The following is a 23016-nucleotide window of genomic DNA, read 5'->3' as shown; positions in this document are numbered from 1 at the left end:
GGCAGGGCCGGCTTTAGGCCGATTCCCTCAATTCCCAGGAATCGGGTCCCACGCCTTAGGCGCCTTTTTAATTTTTTTTTTACTCACCCAGCACTCGCAGGGTGAGTTTGGGTCTTCGGCAGCGGCAGGGGAATGGGGGTCCGCTCCAGGTCTTTGGCAGCATTTCAGCGGCAGGGGGTCCTTCGGTGCTGCAGAAGACCTGGAGCGGACCCCCTACCGCCGAAGCCCCAGACCACCCTCAGGTATTCAAATCGGGCCTCGCAGTTCATAAAGGCAGCCTGGATGAAGGCCTCATCTCTGCACCGGGAGTGGGCACAGCTGCCTAGTGGAAGGCTGAAATTCCCACACACACTGCCCCTGCAATCAGGTCTCCCCCTGCGCTGGGGTGAGTGTCCATCAGACTCCAGGGTCCATTCATACTCTGATCCTGCCTCTGCTCAAGTCAGGGGCCTAACTCCCAGTGACTTCAACGGAACAGGCTCCCAGTCCTTCCCTTCTGAGTCGAGGTTGCCAACTCCTTTCATGCCACTCACCACAAGTCATTCATGATAATAGTTTGTCTGCCTCTACTAATGGCCAGGGCAGGATTCGAACCTTGAGGCGAAAGGTGTGACACAATTCTTGCCGTTATTGGCTAATCCGTGGGTGTTTTCTGATGAACGGGGAAGCAAGTTTCTTTATATGGTGAGTGCATTTCAGATCAGACAAACATCTGAGCATCCGAGAGGCTGTGAAGAGAGAAAAACACCCCAGGCGCTGCATTAAAGCGCCTAAATAATCTTTTCAGGATTCAACAAGTGGAAGTAAAATCTACTTCACAGGAAGTTACAAGAATGGAAGAGACAGTTTCACTTTTTTTTTTTTAATTGGGATAATCTGAGATTACTGGTCTAGTTTCCTGAGGCCGGGGGAATGGGACTGTGGGTCCTGTCCATATTTTCCAGTATGTCTTAGGACACTGTTCCACAAGCAGTGAACATTACACACCCCCAGCTTCCTTCTCTCTTTATCAACACCACCCTCGGGGAAGGCAAAAGGAAGGGCAAATGGTCTGGAGGGTGCTTGCAAGGCGAGGCAACCACAAGATGCATTGTGAGTGGGTTTCATGTGGCTGGCAGCTAAGGCACTAGAGCCTTAGAGAGAGACAGACCCTACCCAAGCACTGTAACAAGGCTCCAAGTACCTCCACACAGCTGCACTCATCCTGCTCGACACAGGGCAAAATTCCAACAAGCAGCAGAGAAACCAGTTTCAAACTATTAATGGCTCCGAAAGCATTTTCTCCATCATCCTTCTCACTGGCAAGGCTGCATTACAATGTGTGTTTCTGTATGTAGGAAGCACCCTCATGCCAAAGGATCCCAGAAGTTTTTTACAGCTACAGAGCCAAAACCCACTTGCCTTGTTACCCCAGTGGTGCCAATAAATCTGATTCAAGCAAGTAAGGCAAACAGGATTGGGCCCATTGCTCCATCTCTGGAATACACCATCGCATCAAGAGGGACAGTTAAGTGCCAGAAGCAAACTGCATAAGAGAGTGGGAAGGAGAAATGCTGACCAAGGACACCAGGGCAGACCCATGAAGGGCTGCAGGATCTTTGAAGTTCACGGAGGCCTGCCAGTGCCTTGGCTTTTAACTCCTCACCCAGCTGACCTCCCATGCTGTAAACGGCCCAAATTCATTCAGAAGGACAAAGAGTCAAGTCAAACCTGTGGGTCCAACAGAGGATTTCGAATCAGAAGCTCTGGATTTTCCCTAAGACAACCCCTTGTAGACTTACAGGGATACAGCTTCCTGCCTTTGCCCTCCCCCTTTCTGCATCTGCTCTCGGATGGATATGGTTTAGCTCCGGGGCACTGGTGCCCTTTGGGCTTTCAGATTCCCTCATCACCTGTTACAGTGCGGTCCTGACTTCCTTCCATGTTTCTCGTGTCTACCCACAAAAATATCTGTTTCCAGCAATTGCTCTGGTTCCCTCCATCCCCCAAATCTTCCCATGGGAACAGAGGCAACAGTTTTTATTTTTAGAAACCCCCTTTTTAGATATATTTTCAATTAAAAAAGCAAACAGTCAGATTTTCCTGCTCTCTTTGATATGCCACAAGGAAAAAGATCCTGGTGTTGAGATCAGAAGGAGCAGCTGACACCTGCACTTGGGACATCTTTTGATCCTCTCTACAGATGCGACACGTACCCATTCCCAACAGAGCTGTGTAAAAATAAACTCCTGCAACCTAATGCCTCCTTGGAATGCTGAGCTGCCCAGCTGGCACTTGGGTGGGGGGAGAAAATGCAATCAGTGTCTTGGTAATGCCATGCTGCTGCTTGAGCCCCATTCCAAGGGACTGGCCAGATCAGGGTAATAGGAACCACAACTCTGCATCCAGTTCAGGTTGGTAGAAAGATGGTGTTGCCAAAGTGGAATCAGCTCTGTCAATGGAGAACTTGACTCCAGGGGATTTATCAATCCCAGCACTTTTGCCCAGTACAAAGTTCACTTTAGCAATGAGGAAAGAATCCCATTTTGGCTGCCTGCCATGGAGAAATAGAATAAAGGCACTTGGCAGGAGGGCAGGTGACAGTATTTTCAATTCTTCCCTTCTCCCTACCCTAGTCAGGTGTAGGGGAATGGTAGGTAGGACTTGGCTATGCTGGGTCTGCTGCCCATGGAGACTGGATCTGGGCTGGTCCAGCCTTCTCTTTTCCTACTCTGTGCCTTTCCTGCTGGCTTGAGGAGGAAAAAACTTTGTACTAATTTCACTCAAGAGTTTATAGGGAAAACAGCCCATTGGTTCTTGGTGTGTGGCCAGCAAACACTCATGGAGAGAGACTTGAAAATTCGGAGCCATCCGTCACTCCAGACACCTAGTTCATGTGCACTGGAGCTCAGCAAAGTTCAGAGACATGCCCAGGGGATTTGAGAATCACCACTCCAGATCCATAGGGAAAAACCCACCTGACTTCAGTGGGACTGGGAGCCAGTGCAGCATCGCTATGCCACAGTGGGATGCACTTCATTTTGGAAATGACTCCAGATTCTCACAACCAACTGGGAACAGGGGTAACAGCTGGCAGAGTTGCTCACAAGGCTGCCATTTGCAGCACTGCGTAGGTACCACGAGGTCAGTAACCACATGACCACAAAGATGGGGCGGTGAAGGCAGAAGCAAAACTTCGAAAGTAACTCAGAATATCTACATTGGTGTTTCCACTTCTCATCTAATAGAGGGGTTTTAAGGTGGGAGGGTTGGATTTCTGCATGTCAAATTCGAGATCACATAGGATGACCCTAGACATGATTGACTGGCACGTGAGAATCAAGGCTACCACAGAGCACCCAGCAGCCTGTCAAGAATACCAGACGTGCAATTTCGGTGGCTTACATGACAGTGACTTTAAGATGGCTTCCATGGCTTTCCTGAAATCATGAGTTTCCTGCACGCTCCTTTCTGGGAGAATAGATCTGAGTTATTGACTAAAGTAGGACAGAGAAGCTGCCGACAGTCGGATACGCACTGCAAAGAGCTGTACTTCAACAGAGACTCTGGTTACCCGATGGATAAAGCACTGAAACTATTATTAATTTACTGTTAAGCACCAGGAGCAGGCTCCCTGCTATGAGGAGCTTATAACTTAAATAGACGATGACACAGAATGCACTGGCAGACTCAGAGACAGCCTCTGTCCTAGGACATTTTGTGTTTGTTTTTTTAATTCTCGGCAGTGGGTGACAGCTCACAAGGGCCCCCTCTATCTGCAGCAGAGAGCCAAGCTCTTCTTTTACCCCACCAGCCTGCTCCAGGGAACATCTGATGCCACACACAGACAAACAATTCAAATAGTGGATTCACGAGGCAGGAAGTGTTTTTCTTTCTTTCAGAATTGAATGTGGACTTATACGAGGACTTGGGCTCCACAGACTGAGGTGGGCTCCGGGGAAGGATTTGAAAACCAGAGTTCTGCTGCAGGAGTGCCCCTTTATGAGGATGACCCAGAGAGCATGTCCACCCCTCCTCTGAGGCTGTGATGTACAAACTGCCCAAGGCTTAGCCAGAATTACCTTTAAAGAGAGATGAACGAGGTTCATGCGTCCAAGGCCAGGACAGAGCCGGTTCTAGAACTAGAGAGGCAGAAGTTTAGCGGCATCTCAGTAGGGTTTTTTCCATCTCTCAGGAGTGCCTAATAAAGAGTGTGGGCTGGATGCCCAGCTGATGTAAACTGACACAGCTCCACTGACGTCAAAGGAGAATCTGGCCCTCACTTCTAATTATTTGGGTAATATCTCTCTAGCCAGTGATTACCTCTGACCGCTTCCCCCCACCCCCAGCTCTCACGTGCACTCTGGTGCTGAGCTGTCTAAGAAACTAGCCAGTGCCAACCATCCTGTTGGCTTCTTAGAAGCAGGGCAGGAGGAGAAGCCAGTGGTGAGGTTAGTTCCCTGCCTGACAGTGCTCACCAGCAGCAATTTTGAATGTTGTTAAAGAGAAAACAATATTTGACATAATTGCTGTGGGCTGTTACAACAGAGAGAACAGGGCTGGGAAATGCAGCCTGGGCTGCTCTGACATGCCAGCTTACTTGATTGCTGAATTCTTTGGCTTGTGGCAGAGATGCCCCATTGACCGGGGCTATGCCCTAAGAAGTCCTGATTCAGCAGAGCTTTGACCCGAACTCTACTCTACTCTGCACCGGGAAGAGTAGGTCTCAGTTCTCTTTGTCACCTTGGACACAGGGCTGGAACGGAACATTTATCTGGAAAGCTGATGTCTCTGAATGTTCTCCTTCGCTGTTTAACCCACGTGTTAGCATGTGGGAGGCCTTCTCTCGAAAGCTACATGAGGTGTCTCCTGGAGACCAACTGCAATTCAAATATTGGATTAACATGACAGAGAACGTTTTCCCTTCTTTCAAAACTGAACGTGAACTTGGGCTCTACAGATTAGACAGCTCCACAAAGGCCTCCCTCTTATGCAGAGTGTGCTAGGCTTCAGGCCTATATCCAGGGCTTTGAATGTGCTGGCTCCTTCAAACCAGGCTGGGATCAGCAAGAAAAACTGGGCCTGCAGCCTCCTTGCTACAGCTCAGGAGGGACTCTCTATCAGAAGCAGAGAGCCTAGCTCATTTATGCCCCACCAGCCAGCTACAGGGAACAGTCAATGGCACATGCTCAGAGAACACAAATCGGACTTTGCTTGCAACTCTTACACATGAATGAAAGTGGGGGGGGGGAGTCGGGAGTTCAGCCGTCTGGAAGCAAACCACCCATCCTGCAGCCTTCAAAACAAGCATTGTGGGCTTTGCTTTTTCATCTTACCGAATGCAGGCTGCAGAAGGCAAGCTTTAAGCCAGCGCCTCGCCAAGACGATATCTGCACACAGGCCCCCATCTGTAATCTGTGCACTTTCTTGGAAAGAAACACAATTCCCTTACTATTTCTACATGATCTCTGAAGAACTGTAACTCTGCTACCACGTGGGCAACTAAAATAGTGCAGACCAGCATTTCAGGAGCATCACGCCAGATGCTCTGCCTAGTGCTGGAACTCACTTGGCAATCAGTGTCCAATTTCTCCCCATGTTAATGCTTACCTGAGCTTTTAGCCTCTGAAAATGCTTACTACCAGGAAAAAAGCCTCGCCTCTCAGGGTGAGGTGTACAAAACAACCATGAGGACAGCTGAATCTATAGTGGATTATTACCTACACTGTACTGAGGGATCTAGTGGAACAAGGCGCATGTTGGTCTTGCCTACGCTTAGACTTTCTGCTCCTATGTAGTTACCCCAGTGTAAATATGCTGCACAAATCTCACTGTGCACTAGTGCAGTGGGTCTGTATCTCAATATCATTATAGTTACACTGGTGCAAATTTCCCTAGTCCAGGAAATCCTAATTCCAACACCTTACATCATAGCAAAGTACTTTGCAGTGCAGCTCAAAGTGCCCTGGGTAATCACATGCAAATTGCGCCCAGGTTTAGCAAGGCTGCAAAAGTTTAAGTTTCTAAAGTCTGCCGCTGCTAAAATGCTGCTGGACCGACTGCAACAGCTTCTCAATAACTTAATCCTGTTTAAGCCTCGAAGGCCAGATTTACATTGTCATTTGCATAAATGTCCCCAGGATGCTTTGCAATAGGCTAGTCATTCAAACGCCGCTTTGCGGCTCTCTAGGCTGAGCAAGAAAAAGGAAGAAAAGTGACGGTACCCCGGAGAGGCTGTAGGAAGCAATAACCCCAGCCAGAAACAAGCAGCCATCTACTCTCAAAGAGCTGCGGCTTCTGCAGTGACTCATCCAACCCCGTACAGAGCCTTCCTCTCATGACTAAGTGCCTACTCGAAGCATTAAGAGAGAAATATACATTAGCACTGAGGAGAGAGCCCCAAATTAGCCAGCAGTGTTTTGGTTGGGTCACAAACGGACACAAGGTGATCAAATACACAGACCGCGCAGGGCTCTTTCAGTGACGCACTCAGAGCCCAAGGGCTGGAGACAGCGCTGGAAGGGTTGCGCATGCGGGTGCAGGTTAATGGCTGTGTGTCTGAAAGGCAGGGGAGCTTTGCTCCAACTCTGGATTGTTTCTAAAAAGGACAGAAAATCCTAGTGCGGGGGTTTTGGCGAGAGCTGTCTGGGCTTACCAGGGAAATCCGTAATTATCGACAGTTTGAAATGTGGATTACGGACATCCAGGGAGACAGACACAGAGATTGTTTCGCTCTAATGAACTTCTGACCCAGCTGTTGGGATGGGCTCTCATGTAATGCTTCTGGTCCACGCATCTGACCCCAGAGGTGCTGAGCACCCCACTGGCTGAGATGGGAGGCACAGGGCCTCCATACCTTCCTAGGGCTGCTCCGCTGAATGGCTTTGCTTTCTAAAAATAGGCATTTAGCCCTAGTGAAGCACGTGGGAGGGGGGAGTGACTGGAGTAAATGTGTGACTAGTACACGATGGGATCTGACATGTGCATGCGGCTGCAGGGGTTTGTGCACACAAAGAGTGTGATGAGTCTGGAAACGGGGCCCTTCAATGGACACTATGGACCAATCTCAGCTCCGGAGCAAATGTACCCAGTTCCCACTGCAATCAAAGTGAGCCCACATTCAGACCAGCACTGAGCTTGGCCTAATTAGTCTGTACCCCTCCTGAAGGGTTATATCTGAGGCCCACGTTCCCTGGGACAGCAGAGACTGGGAGCTCAGCAGAGCTGGCCAGCACAGCCTGGCGTGGGGGAGCACCTCGTGTTGCCCCTGAGTGGCCACCTCTTCCCGGGGCTCAGAGCAGCATTCATAGTCTAATGTCAGAGTTGGGTCTGTCCCCTCCTCATCCACTGCAGTGCAGAGCCCAGAAGTGCTAGGGAAAAGCTAAGGGCGGCCGAAGCAGCCACGCCATGTTAGAGCAGAACCAAGAAGTGTTGGGGGAATCTGTGGCTTTTGCACATCTAGAATGTGCAAAGTGTCTCGAGCTGGGAACTGAATAGGCCCAGCCTCACTGCAGCTGTGTTATAAAAGAGAGGAGCTTGTACAGTGCCACAGCCATATAGACACTATAGCAAACATTACTGTCCTCCTTTCCCCTGATGGCTGCACCTTCACTAGGAGAGAAAGAGCTTGCAAAACCCTCCTAATACAGGTGAGCCCCTTAGAGAGAAATGATTTCAGCATCTAACTGAAGGCCTCTCTCACACGTCCAGAGCCCCACACTAACCAGCCCCCATCAGCCACTCCAGGGAAAAGCTGCTTTCAGCAGAATCCTGCCGGGCTTCCATGGACTGCTGGCATCTTCAGGGTTCCTGGGCGGTGAGCCTTGTTATCAATCACCCTAAGCGGGATTCAGGTCCAGGCCTCCTCTTCCTCCCTGGCTCCAGAAAAAGGGCCGTTTGGCAAGGACACAGCTGTCCCACCCCTGCACCCCTCTCTACTTGAGTCAAAATATGGTGTTGGGGAGGGGGGTGGAGAGGAGTGACTTGTGCAGGGTAGCCCTGGGAATGGAAAAGTAAGTTATAAATACATGTAAATAGGAAGAGAAGGCACCCGGCTGGAGCCCTGAAGGTCAACGCGGCATGTGCCCGCAGATAAGTAAATCCCCACGATGGCATTTGACAAAATGTCACTCCGAATGGGTAGCCGTGGTGTCGGATTGTATCTTTTGTCAGGCTGCCCCTCTAGACGGTGGGATATTTATAGCCGAAGCCTCGAACACCAAGGGCAGCCATTCCTCCTGGGGAGGCAGCGATAGGAGCCGGAGACCCAGCCTGCATCACTCGCAAGCATAAATATTTGACGCGGGGGGAGAGGGGGAAGGAGGTGGCAGGAATGCTGCCCTGCTGGGCTCCGGAAAGGCGAGATGGGTTCCCTTGGTGCAGAGCGAGGCCCCCGCCGAGGGCTTCCACTATGTCCCTCTCCTGGCAGAATGCAAACCTGCCAATTGGAGACTGGGCCAGGAGCCCCGATGGGGTTTTGATCAGTAAATGCAAGAGGCCGGTGAGCAGGAAGTGGAGCTCTCTCATTAGACCTGCACTACGTTCCCACTCTCTAGCCAAGACAGGGACATGAAAGGAGAGGCTCAAAGCAACCAAACTGGTGATGCAGGTAGCACAGTGTGAGAGGAGAGGATGCTATCTCCCACGCACACATGGATATTCTCACCCTTAGACTAATGGGGAAGGGGCAGCCAGAATTCCCAGCTTCCTGTATTTGCATACAGGGATTTCCAGGATCTGACTTCCTTGTTAGAATGGGGGCGGGGGCGGCTGGGCCTGTGTATTTGCATTGTGTTTTTAATTAAATGATCATTACTTTTAAAGATTCAAATTGCTTACCAGGAAAAATACCACAGCATTATGTAGGGCCTACACAAATAAATGATAATGATTTACCCTTCTTAGTGCTTTCCTTCTGAGAATCTCAAATATTATTTACTATTATTGCCATCATTTGGATTATCATAGCAGCAGAAGCCCTAGACATGGAGGGACCCGACCCCTCTACACAAACACAGAACACAAAAACAGTCCCTGCCCCAACAAACTCAAAACCTAAACATAAAACAAGAAACAGATGGAGAAAGACAGACAGATGGGGGAGCACAAGGAACTGATGGTCGTCAGCATGATGGCCTGTGGTTTTAGCACACAAAATACCTAACTGAACACTAAGCCTCACAACACACCAAGGTAGCTGTGTTTTACAGACAGGGAAACTGAGGCATAGAGCAAGATTATGAGACTTGCCTGAGGTCTCATAATGGATCAGTGGCAAAGCTGGGAACAGACCCCAAATCTCCTGACTCCCAGCCCTGTGCTATAGCCCATAGTACAACTCACACAAGCACATACAGTGTCCTTGTGTACTGGCTTTTGCCTTATATAGAAAAAGACAGCACTGAAAAGTACCACAAGATATGAGCAACAGAAAATATTAAACATTAACTTAACCTGGCAAAGTACTTTTTTATAGTTTTATCTTTGACATGGAGGAAAGATGGAAGTAATTGCACTAAAGCATCCCTGAGTCATACCATGTATCTCAGAAAGTAAAAAAAGGGGCTTAAAATACTGGTAAAACATGCTGAATAAACAAAGGTGAAGCAGAACATTTCTAAACAAAGGTGTGTTATGTTTGGGAAGGGTTGAAGGAAAGTATATTTTGTCACCGATTAAAAACAGCCCCATTTTATTTCTATGGGGATTTCAACTTCCATTTATTTATATCTTTCCACATCACACTGTCCACTCAGTTTCCCTGTGTGAACAATGAAACCCACAATCAATGAGATGAGGTATATCCAAGGTTACTGGTGACAAATCCCACAGCCCCTCCTGACTTCCCCCAGTAAAGACCTGATTAACACAGAGAAATAATACAGTTGTGTTATTTTAGCACCTTTCATCTCAGAGGATCCCAAACCGCTTTACCAACTTAAATGGATATATAGATCTGACTGCGTTCGGGGCTCAATTCACCCAGCACTGAGACGCAGCCACTTCTGCAGTGGAATGTGGCAGTTGCTTAGCGGCATGCAGCAATGCTGCACAGCGTGTTCGGACAGAGAGAGAGGAGACTTCTTCCTCCCCTACTGAAACCGCAGGAGTGAGTCAGGTAGAACGTAACCGTAAAAAGGATATTTCCAAAGCAGGAGTCTCTGAACAGCAGCATATGGAAATTAGACCTATTGCTTTTGCAAGGAAGCTTGCCGCTGGCTCTGCCCTGATTTCCACGGGATGCGCAGCGCTGAGTGAACAGGCCATCCAGGCAGAATGAGCACATTCAAAAAAATACAACACACTGACAAAGATGGGGCAGGTGCACCAGGAAGAGAAAAGGCCAAATGCTTCCCCCTGAGGTTTGGCTACATAGGATGACTTTTTATCCAGCCCGCGTGGGCAAAAAATTCAACAGAAGCCTAGCACCACAGAAAACCAGCAACAAACTAGCCCTAGGTGTAACAACAGGCTGATAACAACAGCTGCTCCTCAGCTTGCTGGAAGCAGCATCCCCTCTCTCTGAATGCATTCAGACACTCATGCAGGCCTGATCTCCCCCCACGAGGGGAGCACTGCATGCACTCCTACACACACCTTGCTGTGCTAATGTGACATGCTGGACTATCCCTCAGGCAGGAGGCAACTTGTGATCGCAATCCAAGTGTGACTGGCACAGCTCCATGGGTCAGAGTCAATTTCACCCATACTGACAAAAACGCAGTGCAAAGGGGGCCAGGCCTGAGAGCAAATTGCTGAGATTCCCAGACGTGCCTCTGAGCCCTAATGGTATTTTCTAATAAATCCCTTGCTATCAGCCACACAAAAGAAAGCACGATAAATAAAGAGCAACAACAGTAAGTATGTGCTGGGTAAGGCACAAAAATGAGAGTGGGAACTGGAACTTCAAATAGGAGCAAATGGGCTTAGGCAGCCAAGCCCTGCAGCAGCAAAAGGTTGTTGCGGGTAAGGAGAGAGGACACAGGCAGATATGGGAAATAACCAGATGTGGTCAGGAGAATCTGTCCAACAAGGGACCTCTTTCCTACCCACTAGACTTGATTGTCTCCAGGATAAACGTTCAAGAGCCAGGGACAAAGATCTCTCAGCCGAGAGCCCACGGCTGCAGAATACACTAGCCCTGGAAACAGAGCCGAGACGGAGATCCAACTCTTCAGTCCCAGTGCAAGACTCATCCCTTTGGGTGGCCTTTTTCCAGTAAGGATGCATAGACGGTCCAAGGCTGAGACATCCCGGGGAGAAGGGAGGGATGGAGGAAGTGACACAAGCAGATCAAGCTTTGTTTTTTTTGATAGACAGAACCTCTGAATGAATGATTTCTGTAGAGACAAGTACTGAATGTGGGCCTGGACTCTGAGAAAACCCCATTAATGCCAGCCAGTATCTAGCCTAAGTAAGGTCTGTATAAACACAGAAGGCGGCCCTCGGGATCCAGCCTATTTTGGACTAAATCTTTAAACTGAAGACACGTCTGATGTGATTAGTGATGCTCAAGCCCAGCTCGTGCCCTGTTCTCAGCCTAGTATGGCTCTCCACCCTTATGGCTTTCCCACGGTGACTCAAGAGCAGAACTTCCTGGTTCCAAGGCTGAGCCTGCTGGGTAGGCAGATCCCCCTTGAGACCACTCCAGAGGCTGGAAGCCAGGAATCCCATGATAGGGAGCCAGGTTAAAATCAATCAGCCAAAGCTTCTGCCCATCCCTTGCCTGAACCTTTCACAATTGCCCCTCCTTGCTGGGCTAAGGGACAGTGCTCTATGTTCTTGAGGCAGCCAGGAGGATGCCTTGCCTCATACTGCCCTTGCTTTAAAGCCAGCTCCTGCAAGGCCCTGCCTGCAGCTCCCCGAGTTGGAACTGTCCACGTGATCCTTTTGGCTAACACAGCACACAATTGGTGCTCAGTGAGGAGTAAGTCAGAGGAATAATGTCACCATCCCTATGCTGGGACTGAAAGCCTTGGCTGCCTCAGCATGCTTCCATGGGCCACCCTGGCCGCTCCAAAGATGACAGGAGGCTGCAGCCGGGGTTCTCTCTTGCACTTGTGTGAGTGATGGACGACACCATCCCTATTCACAAATCCAGCCAGCACATCTGTAAAGCTGCAGAGAAAGCTCCAGCTGGAGCAGCAGCAGATTGATGGGAAATAAAACCAAACAAGGTAACGGAGCATCTGAGTCCCCAGCCAGCTGCAGGGCCCAGCCAGATCTGGGAGAGCTTTTACTGTATCTCCACAGCTTTGCCAGAAGCAGGGAGCTGAGCCTGACTAGCTCTGCGGATAAGGGGGCAAATGTCTGATTCATTCAGGAGCTATTAGCCAGGCCCATCTGTCACAGAAATTCCCCCACACAAGAATCTCCCTTGTTTTGAAAGGAACAAATGACTGGAGAAATATTTTAAGACCTTCCTCATCTGACTGTCTTGGAGCAAATGGCCACATGATAATTGTGGGTGAATGGTGTTAGCCAACAGGCAGGGCAAGGGGAAATCGCTGGGCCCTGCACATGTACTGCAGGCACCATACTAGCCCCCTCCTGCCTTCTATGGTGTGGTTTGGTCATTGGGCCACTGCTTCCAAACTACCCCTCCTGGGTGGCATGTGGTTCCAGCATTTGGGGAGGCTGGAGCAGTGCGGGCAGGGCCACAGGGGAAGAGTGGGAGTGGGACCTCAGGGCAGAGTGCAAGTGGGACCACAGCCCAGGCATCTGTGCTCTGAAAGGTGGCAGGTCTGCAGCTGTTTGGGGATGCTTAGCCGCCACCCATGACCCTTCTGCCATGTGGCACAGGGAGCCACTAAGGAGCCGTGCTCTGTGAGGCTCACTGCCCTGCCAGCACAGTGCAAATGCGCTGGACTGCAGGTCTCTCCAGGAACGTGGAGGTCATGGGAGCTTATTGTTGCCCAGGGCCCTGTCTACAGTGGGGATGTGTAGCAGGGTGGACCCCTGCTCCTGCCCTGAAGGGCTTAGAACAGCCCTGGGGGAAGGTTGTGGCTGGGAGCTACTAAGCTGGGCTGATTGGGAAGTGGCTGCAGCTGGGGCCATGGCCCAAACTGAGCAACAGGGCCTTATAAGAAGGCCAGGGAAGCCAGGAGAAAATGGTCTGTCTCTGTTTGTAGAGGGAGAAGGGCCTGGCTGCAGGGAGCTAGACACAAGGTACCTGAGTGAAGCAGGGCTGGGGAAAGGCAGAGGAGCTGGGGAGCTCCAGCCTGGAAAGACCCAGGCTGCGGCCTAGCATTGGGCTAAAAGGTACTGGGGGTTGCAGAGGGCAGCCCAGGGGTAGGCCAAGGCAGCAGGTCCAAACTCTCCTTGCAAGTGATGACTGGCTGATACTGCAGTCCGCCCCAGGGCGTGGGGCTAGACAATGATAGGCAATAGCCTTATACCGAGGCAAGGTGGGGGTCCCCCGGGGAAGGGAGACCTAGAAAGAAAGGGGTTACTGCCAGGGGGCAGCACCTCAGGTAAAAGGGCCCCGGGTCTAGGGAGGGACACGGGGGCCAGAGGACAGGTGGATCATTGGCCTGCAGAGGGTGCTCTGGAGCTGGAACTGAGCTAATTCCCAGGAGTCACCAGCAGGAGGCACCGCAGGGGAGTCCGCTCGTCTACAGGATGTTTAGGAAAAATCTCTTTTTCCCCCCTTCCCCACTCACACCAGTTCAGCGGCAGTGTTGAGAGCCCTGGAATAGACAGGTCTCTGACACTGTACCTCTGGGTCTCCTAACCTTGCTCCCAGATGGCCTAATCAATGCTGTGTAAAACGGTGCCAGAAGGCAGCGGGCACTCAATGCTACAGCGCCTAACATTATCACTAGTGGAGCTGAACCACAGCAAGTGTTTGTGGGAAATGGGTGATGCTTCCCCAGGAAGTGTGGTTAGAAGACACCACTTATCGCACTGACCTATTTTCAGTGTGGCCCCCCAGCGAGGAATTATACCCAGTCTCACCCCAGGGATGGTGCAATAACCATGAGGGGGGGATTCCTATTATTGGAACTTGTGCAACTCCTCTGAGTTTGAGAAATGCCTGAGGTCCTGGGTGAGTAGCCAGGAAATACCAAAATGTGAATGTCACAGGGAGTCAGATTCCCAAGCATATACTACATATGTGCGTGTGTTTCCTCCAGAACCATGATCCTGTCTTATCACACCATGTGATTTCTTCCCCATAAATCCCACTCCAAAGTGAGGCTGGGAAAGTTGTGCCTGCAATGCCAACAGTTTTATATCAGAGGGGTAGCCGTGTTAGCCTGGATCTGTAAAAAGGGACAAAGTCCTGTGGCACCTTACAGACTAACAGAAGTATTGGAGCATAAGCTTTTGTGGGTGAATACCCACTTAATCGGACGCATGTGGTGGAAATTTCCAGAGCTTCTCAGGTGTCCTAGAAAAAGAGGGGGAACCAGAGAACTGCAGTCTAAATGCAGATTGCAGGATGCCTGGCATCTCCATCTTCGACTGAGGAAAGACAGGAGGTGCTAACGTTATTTATATGTAGTTCTACTCTGATTTGGGAAACATAAGGCAGGACTTTATGGGCGACATCCCAATAATGGGGTATAACGGTTCAGCACACAACCCTAAGTCTCTGTCCATTACAACCATAAGTAAAGGTTATAAATCTCCATTAAATTCTCTGGGATTTTTCCATATGGAACAGTCTCTGTATCAGCAAACCAGCAGCACAGACAGGGAGACTAGGTTGAGACCAGGCTGAAAATCCAGGCCCTTTGCACACATCTGACGTAGAGGCAGATAAGCAGCCTGCAGCTGTACAATAAAAGCTGCACTATCACTTTGTTAGGTCTATGGTCCATAATCTCTTGGATTCCTTTAATTTCCCAAAGCAGCCTGCACCTTCTCAAATCTTGCCTTCCCTTAAACCCAGACAAGTATCTATCTCTGCATTTAGACCATGCTGTCCTCTTGCCTGCCTCACTCCTGAAGCACTTGTAGCACATGTGCTGGAAAGTCTGATGACCGGTAAGGAAGAGAGAAGAGCATCTCCCCTGGCTGCCTATGTCATTTGCAGTCAGGTACCAGGTTTCTAAAGTCCCCTCACTATGCAGAAGAAAATACAGAGCCCTGCATTCACTGAGTGTCAGGAAATGGGGCACTGTCTCCTTAGTGCTAATCAGGACTAGCAAGGATATGGAGAAGGTTCATGCTCAGGTTAAGAAAGCACAAGAAAGATCGTAGCATCTTCTGTCCTTCCTAGCATTAGCGTGACCTCCGACAGGATGAAAACCCCAACGCACCTGGTGCTATAAGTACCCACAGATCTATTGGATGCTCCCTGCAGCTGCAATGCAAAGCAGTGATTGTGGCTGAGATCCAGGAAGAGAGAGAAATTCCTGGCATGTTTGCAGGAGAACATGATCCCTTTTGGTGGCCGGGCAATCTGGCCAGGTCCTGGCTAGCAGCACCAGGCACAAGCCCCGACAAACCTAAATCCAGCTAATTTCTAGCTTTCTGTGTTCTCTCCTCCTTCTTCTCCCAGGGTAGGAGGGAGCTGGAATCTGGCCATTTTCCCCCATAGGAAAAAATATACAACTGCCAAAAGCAGGAAATGGAAAATTTTGGAAGTGAGGAAGGAGGGAGAAGAATTATTGTGAGCAGCTGAATGAACCAGAGCTGCAAAGCTCACCGCTGCCCCACAGCTCCCTCCAAATACCACTCCTACTGGGCAGGAAAACTGGAGCCCATCCACTTCCCTCTGCTCTCCCCTCACAGGTCAGCCCTGCCTGGCAGTGTCCCTGCTCACTCATCTTCCCTTGGGCTTTGGTCCACTGTTTCATTTTTGTCTTCCCCCACCCTCCGAAGGATCCCTCCTGTGACATCGATGAAAGGAGGCAGAAAGGACACAGGGAAGTAGGGGGAATGTTTCTCCCCATCGTCTGTGACTGCCAGACCCCTTTAGTAGGCTACTGAATGGTATCTGCTGAGATCAGCTTTACAGTCTCCAGTTCACTGCTCTGCTTAGCTCAGTCCATCTCCACGAGGGGCCTGTGGCCTCTGAGCGGAAACCCACCCAGGCTAGGGAAAATCAGTTGCAAAAGGCAGGCGACCAGGAGAAGGAGCCCTGTGATGACACCTCCGCTCGGAGTATAATGCAGAGAACATGCTGTCTCGGAGCTGGCTTCCTCCTCTGATCACACAATGGGAGCACTCAGTTCCACACGCACTGCATGGGCATAGGTACTCTGGGGGCTCGACCACCATTTCCATAGGAGAACAGAGCGCTTGTCTGGCGAGGGCTGAGCTAGCCCCTCCAACACACATGCCCAGGATCGAGAAACATGGTGACCTCAGAACTGGCAATGATGTCTACTGTCATGCTCTGAACCCCGCTCCCTTCCCTGCTCCCCTCCCCAGGTGCCTCCTGAGAAAAGGCTGAACAGCTCACAGAGACGTGCAGTGAGCCTTAGAAAGCAGGTATTGTTGGAAGACAAATAACAAAGGCAAACTGGCGTGCCAGAGCTCCTGAGAAGGCACTGCACCCGCCCCCACTCCCAGGTGTGCGGCTCCGGAGGATCCTGAGCTGTGCAGAGCTCCCACGTTAAAGGACGTCATTAGGGACTGAGTCGCAAGACATCTCGGGATTAAAGTCCATTGCACCATCACAACTGAGGGCTGAGCTGCAAGGGGAAAACGCTGGCGTCTTTTTGTACCTCTCCACGCCTGCATCCCATCTCTCCCTGCACGATATTCCTATGGAGGCCTATTCATCGGCACAGACCTAAACAAAGCCCTGCCCATCTCATCCCCATTTTTGACTGTGAGGCACAGAGAGGTGGTGTTCCCTGGATGACCAATTGCCAAGGACAGCACTGCAAGTGCCACATCACAGTCACCTCCACTGCTCCTGAGAAAACATGGTACCATATTGGGAGCTGCCTGCTGCCGGCTCCAGCACGCTACACCGCGTAATGCCAGGGGAAAACACCTCTCTCTGAGCTAACAGCTCAGCTCACTTTCCACGGCAAGGGAGGCACTTCCTCGGCAGCAGTGCCTCTGCCTATTGCACTATGGTCTCGATATGCCATATGCCGGGGGGCGAGCAGTGGGATAGTCGCTTCTCTCTGCAGCTCCCAGTGCAGAAGAATCTGGGCAGCAGACCCTCTTTTAATCTAAGCTGAAGTCTCCCTTGTTTCCCCCTGTGGTTTCCCTCATTAGCTCGGCACTGCAGTCTTTCTTATCAAATTACTGTCCGTCTCCTGGAGATGTCGTGGCACAAGCAGACACGTGACCAGCCAGAGCAGTTATTGCTCCACTCTGCTCCAGCCTAACACATTCACAGAATTGCTGGGAAACATGACCGAGGGTGCCACACTTAACAAACAACGCCCAGCCTAGTGCCTGGCTAGCCTCTTCTCAGCCCTGGCCGAGGAGCAGGAGCCCACTAAAATTAGCCACTGACACTGACAGCACCCATTCCCCAGGCTGTTCTATTTAGGTTCCAAGACTGAACCTCTCTCCCTGGCAGCTGTATGGCAGTACCACTGTCTTCTATGATCCTCACTCACACCCTGTCCATGCTGGGTAGCTATGGCTAGAACACTGCAGAGGAAAGGGCATGACAAATGCTGTAGTTAGATTTTTTTAAAGGATGGGTGAATGACCATTACTTCCAGTAATATAGCTAAGATGGGCCCAATCCAAAGTCATGCTTCAGGGCACCAGCTGCTCACTTTAGGGGTCAGGACAGAATTATGCCCACCTTGCCAAATGCCCAGCACAAATGGCCATGCTGGAGGCAGGAGACCAGACATTGCAGTCTGATCTGCTGCCAGGTTCCCAACCTCACAGCCATGTCTGGACTCCAAAGGCGTTGGAGGAATGAATGGGTGGTTGTTTAAGTTTAAGGAGACAATAATCCGGTTTCATGGGAATTCCTCTGGTCTGTTTATACATCAACACTCTTTTCATTCCATCCATTTACCTGGATGATTATATTACACAGTAAAACCTTTTATTCGCCCTTTAATTCCCAGCACTTGAGTGAATAGCCCTGCAGGCAGGATAACAATGCACAGGGAGGAAGGTGGCAGGGGAAAGCAAAGATGGCTAGAACTGGGATGCCATGTACTCTGGGCCAAGCCTTGGGAGATGGACTCTGCACAGCAACTAGGGATCGGCAGCTTTCACCATTCATCCAGCTGCTCCTGCCCTTGGTATGGTTACAGGACTAGACGGTGGTGTATACTGGCCTGGGAGTGGGAGCCAGGCACTTCTGAATGCTCTGTGATCCTGTAATCTTCTTGCCTCAATCCCCCCTCACTGACACCAACCCAACTTAGGAAAGTGCTTAGAGATCTACAGATGGAAAATCACAATCGGGGTCAAATGTCCACTTATTTATTATTATAATTCTATGTAAAAAAGAAAACCCTACATACACAGAGCTCCCCTCCATTCAAAATTACCCTCCTGCAGGAATCCATATAAACCTAAGAACAAACAACCCCCCACAGATCCTAAGAGCCTAAAAGGGAAGAAATCTAAGGTGAAGACCTGCTAGTTGTGTCCAAAACTGGTTTCTTGCAGCAACTGCCTAGATAAGGGATACTGACCTCCACTGACTGTTGACAAGACAACAGACTCCAGAAATGTGACTGAGGCTTATGGATCTGGGGAGTGGGGCTGAAGGAGGTTGAGGGGCCCCCTCTCAGGGGACGGTACAGGATGGTAGGTAGACATAGTGAGTAACCACTACTGGGCTAGATGCTACATAATGTAAGAATGGCCATATTGGGTCAGACCAAAGGTCCATCTAGCCCAGTATCCTGTCTTCTAACAGTGGCCAATGCCAGGTGCCCCAGAGGGAATGAAAGGAACAGGTCATCATTGAGTGATCCATCCATTCATGCTAGTATAGTGTATAAGACCGCCACAGAATGCAAAGCGCATTCCTCTCTCTCAGTGGGGTCAGCCGCAATGGTTCTGAGCTGTGTCTTCACGCCTCAGGTGCTGCCATGAAATCCAGTGGGAGCTGATGGAAGTCTTGAATACAGCACAGGTGGCTTCGAGCGCTAACCCAGCTGGCAGCACAGTGCATGCCCCATCCCAGAATTGAGACAAATCCATATCTACGTAACCCACCCTAACAGCTGCATGCTAAACTGGAGTGAGATACAAGCTCCCAAACAGCTGTACCCCACCTCCTTCCCAGCTCCATCCCTGGCTCCTTACCTAGCCTCTTCACAGCCACCCAAAGGCACAGGTCCCCCAGCAGCAGTTTTTGATATCATGTCTGGTTAACTCAGAGATGGATCAAACCTCAAAGTCCCAGGCACTGGATCAGACAGGACCCTGATCCAAACTCTGCCCTTGGCTCCTTTATCTATAATGGCACAAACCTAAAACCTGGATCCACATACTCTTAAAGAAGTTTCAATCTGGATTCAGTCTTTGCAGCGTGGGCCCATCTCTGGCTCAAGTGAATTGGAAGCGAACACGCCAAGACAGCGTATAGGCCTGGCAATGAGGTCTGTGCTGGAGGAAACCAGTTCCTGACATGCCTGATCACCTCAACCAGCACTGGAAGGGGTTAAGGTGGCTGTTCAACATGCCACCTTGAAGAACTTTGAAAGGCATCAGGGAAAGCTGCTTGCGAGCCACGTGAGCAGCTCCAGTTACCCGGGACCCAATCGTGCAGCCTGGCTTTTATCAGATCCATCTCCCCACTCAAAGGAAGCCATCAGTCTCTCTCCGCTGCCTCCGCTTTCTGTGTCGGTGGCGGCTGGACTTGGAATGCAGCTGGGTGCCCTTGAACGGGCAATTTCTCCTCCAATGTCACCTTGGAGAGAAACACTGCAGTGCAAACTTTGGAGAAGAGGGGAAGGGGGAGAGATAAAGGGAGCTCTGTGCTCTACTCCCAGCTTTGTTCAGAAAAAGCAAGAGCGACAGGAACAGTGATCAGGCCCTGCTACCATTCAGGGACACGCCGGTGGGATCATCTGTAACCCCTCTCTGCCTGCCAGGCACGCAATGCAGGTGGAGAACAGACTGAACTCAGAGGCTGTGAATTCAAGTGCCAGGACACATCAGGCTTGTGCCCAGTGGTGATCCTGCAGCCAAATCAGGGGTTGTACATTCTGGTCTTGAATGCATGATCCTGTCCAGCCAAAAGCTCCTGCTGTAGCACATAGGAAGCCAGCACATTTCTCCAGCGATGTGGCTGCACCTACCCTGGGCAACTGGGCTTACGATCGGACCCCAAAGTTCTGAAATCCTGTTTCAAATCATGGACCACCTGGAGGATCTGAAATGTTATAACCGCTAGGGGCTGGTTTAATTGTATCAGTATTTACAGTAAACAGAGGCAACTGTAACCATATGAATTAGTTTGGCTTCCGCCTTTTGGACAGGTGGGTACATCCCCCATCTCCCGAAATGGTCTCTCCTGGGATACCCAGGCTCTTCCTCCCTTCACCCCTGGATGCTGCTGTCCTCTGTGCTGAACGAGCCCCGCAGATCCTCATCCGTTATCATTGCACAGGCTTCCCTACTTTCCCTGACACATCTTCATGCTTGGACAGAGCCATGTGGCACGTAGCAGTGGCTGGGAACCACTGTTCCACAGTTTCTCTCTACTGCTATCAAGATGCTCTCTCTGCAACATGGATGGCGTTGTCAGTAGCAGCGTGGTACCCCGTGGTAGCATTCTGCTTTTTGCACAGTATTATGAAAAGTAAGAGGCACAGAGTGAGGCAGCTGGAAACCAGCCATGTCAGCAGGTTTCTCAGACCTTGAGGTGTCCTCGAGCTTTACGGTATTGATGATGCGAGCAGTGTGCCGCCAAGGGTGATTGGAGGAAAGACCACGCTGCTGTGCACAAACAGCTGATAGTGAAGTGGCCCCCACACTGCTCCTAGCTGAGGACAGAAATCCATGTGCCATAGAGATGGGGAGGATCATGAGGGGCCTTTTAGCTTCAGAGAGGAGAGATGGCTGCATTGGAGTGTTCACTCCATGACAACACAAGACAGCAGGGTCCATGCACCACCAGCTCCAGGCAATCTGCTATGCAGGGGCTCTCAACTCACCGACTGCATCGCTGAGGACCCAGGTTCACATCTCTGTTTAGACTTCTAACAAAACATATTCAGTGAACTAATTAGAGACCTTAGTGGACACTTGTGTACATCACCAAATTATTGGGAAATGAACAATTGGATAGCTGCTCTGGAGAGGTTCAACACTGGAATAACGGAACATGATGCAAACAGAGGTGCAATGGTAGAGCAGAGGTGAGGAAGAAAACAAATAGCAAGAGGTGCTGTAGGTCAGGACTGAGGTACCTTGGCAGAGCTGCGTGCAGGAAGCACAGACCTAGACTAGCTATGAATGCTGCAGGCTAGGACTAAGGTCGACTGGCAGAGCTGGGTGAGGACACCTGCCTGCATAAAGGCCATGCTGTTGTGTTGAGATTTCCAAAGCAGTGCATAGGCCAACTGGAAGATCTTCTGCACTGCCTGAAAAATCTCAGGGCTAGGCTACATTACGAAGGCTTTGCTGGTACAGATATGCCAGCAAAGCTCCCTCCTGGAGACGCAGTGTATACCAGCCAAAGAAGTTCTTTGGCCAGTCTAACATCACACTCCTAACAGACAGAGCTATGCTGGCAAATCACTGTACTTTAGACCTGGCCTCAAACTTTGACTTTAAAAACTGACGCAGATTCTTAAATGAAACATGGTGGGGGGAGAAGAGAAACAAGCTAGTATCTGGACAGTGTTTGTTCTAAACGATCCTGTCAGGATGTGAAACAAACAAGTAAAACTGAGCAGTAACGAGTGTCTGGCCATTGCGGATCCCTGGAAACATCCTACAGTATGACCCTGCAATCTTGCATCACCAGAGCCTTTGGTGGCATTGTTCTAATTAGATCCTGGAATGACTCCACTCGAGATCTGCCATGCGGGCTGCGAGTGGGAGACATGGGGAGTCGCAGCTGAGTGTTTCCTGCTATGAATTACCCCTCTCCACTCACTTTATCTGCTTGTTTCTTCGGACTGCAGGGTGTTTAGCATGCAGTCCCTGGTTAGCAGAAGCCTCTAAGGCCCTGGCTACACAAAGCTAATGTTGCCAAAACATCCCCCTGTTGCACACCCCAGTTCATTGTTAGCCATGCTGGGGACATGGGCTGCTGCCAGCATTGTAAGACCTCCACGGATTAGCTTGTGCTGGGTTAGATGACACAATGCAGAAATGGGAGCAGAAGCGCGCAGCACATCTGCACTAGAGGCTCCCAATGTTGCTGGACCCAAGGTAGCAATGGACGGAATTTTTTTTTTTTTTGCCTAGTGCAGAATTTCCCCTATGCTAAACTTATGCTGAGAGCTCTGCACAAGGCTGTTGGCAGTAGCAATGCAGGCGTTCGCGAAGCCCTTTGTAAGAGGAATAGAAATCGATCAGCGAGGGCCGTGGTGGAAGGAGGGAGGAGGATTCCCACCTGGCTGAGTTACCGAACGTGCCAGGAAAGCAGGATGATCACCAGGCGAGTGTGACACAGAAGATGGATCTGTCCCCGGAACATGTTTCTTTGTTATTAAACTTCCTTGCAAGTAAGTGAGGCCTCTGCCAAAGCAAATAGGCTCCTGGCCACCTCACCCCTACCCTCCCAGAGCTCCTTGGAACTGATCCTGCTCTGACCATCCTTGACTGGGCACTAAACCCTAGGCATGTTTTTTTCTGGCTGGTGCTGGATCTCCCATAAAATCCTTTTGGAAAGGTGGTATTGAGAAAGAGAGAGAAAGCAGCAGCAGCAGCAAGGCAGGGAAACCTGCTTGTGTTGTGTAGTAAATCTGCTGGCAACAATGTGACGCTCCTCCAGACTGAGCCTCTAAATATAGCATCCTCATTTATTACTGGGCCTCCTGCTGGATTCGGTATAAGCTGAGCCAGGGCGCCTGTGACAACATCTCCCTGCCCTCCGTCAGCCCTTGGCCAGTGGGAGCAATCAGCCACGTGCACGGGGACAGGCATGGACACGCTGCATTGCTCTCTGGCAGTCTCACTGAGGAG

General features: G+C 50.4%; 1 protein-coding gene across 2 annotated transcripts in view; it reads right to left on the bottom strand.

The window, feature by feature from the left end:
* The window catches only part of PPARGC1B (PPARG coactivator 1 beta), a 95238-nt gene that overhangs the window by 31367 nt on the left and 40855 nt on the right, over positions 1 to 23016 (bottom strand). The window lies entirely within an intron of this gene.

This window comes from Gopherus evgoodei, chromosome 8 (genome assembly GCF_007399415.2).
Source record: "Gopherus evgoodei ecotype Sinaloan lineage chromosome 8, rGopEvg1_v1.p, whole genome shotgun sequence".
Taxonomy (NCBI): domain Eukaryota; kingdom Metazoa; phylum Chordata; order Testudines; family Testudinidae; genus Gopherus; species Gopherus evgoodei.
Note: the sequence above shows the minus strand (reverse complement) of the source record. Positions and strands in the feature narration are given on the sequence as shown.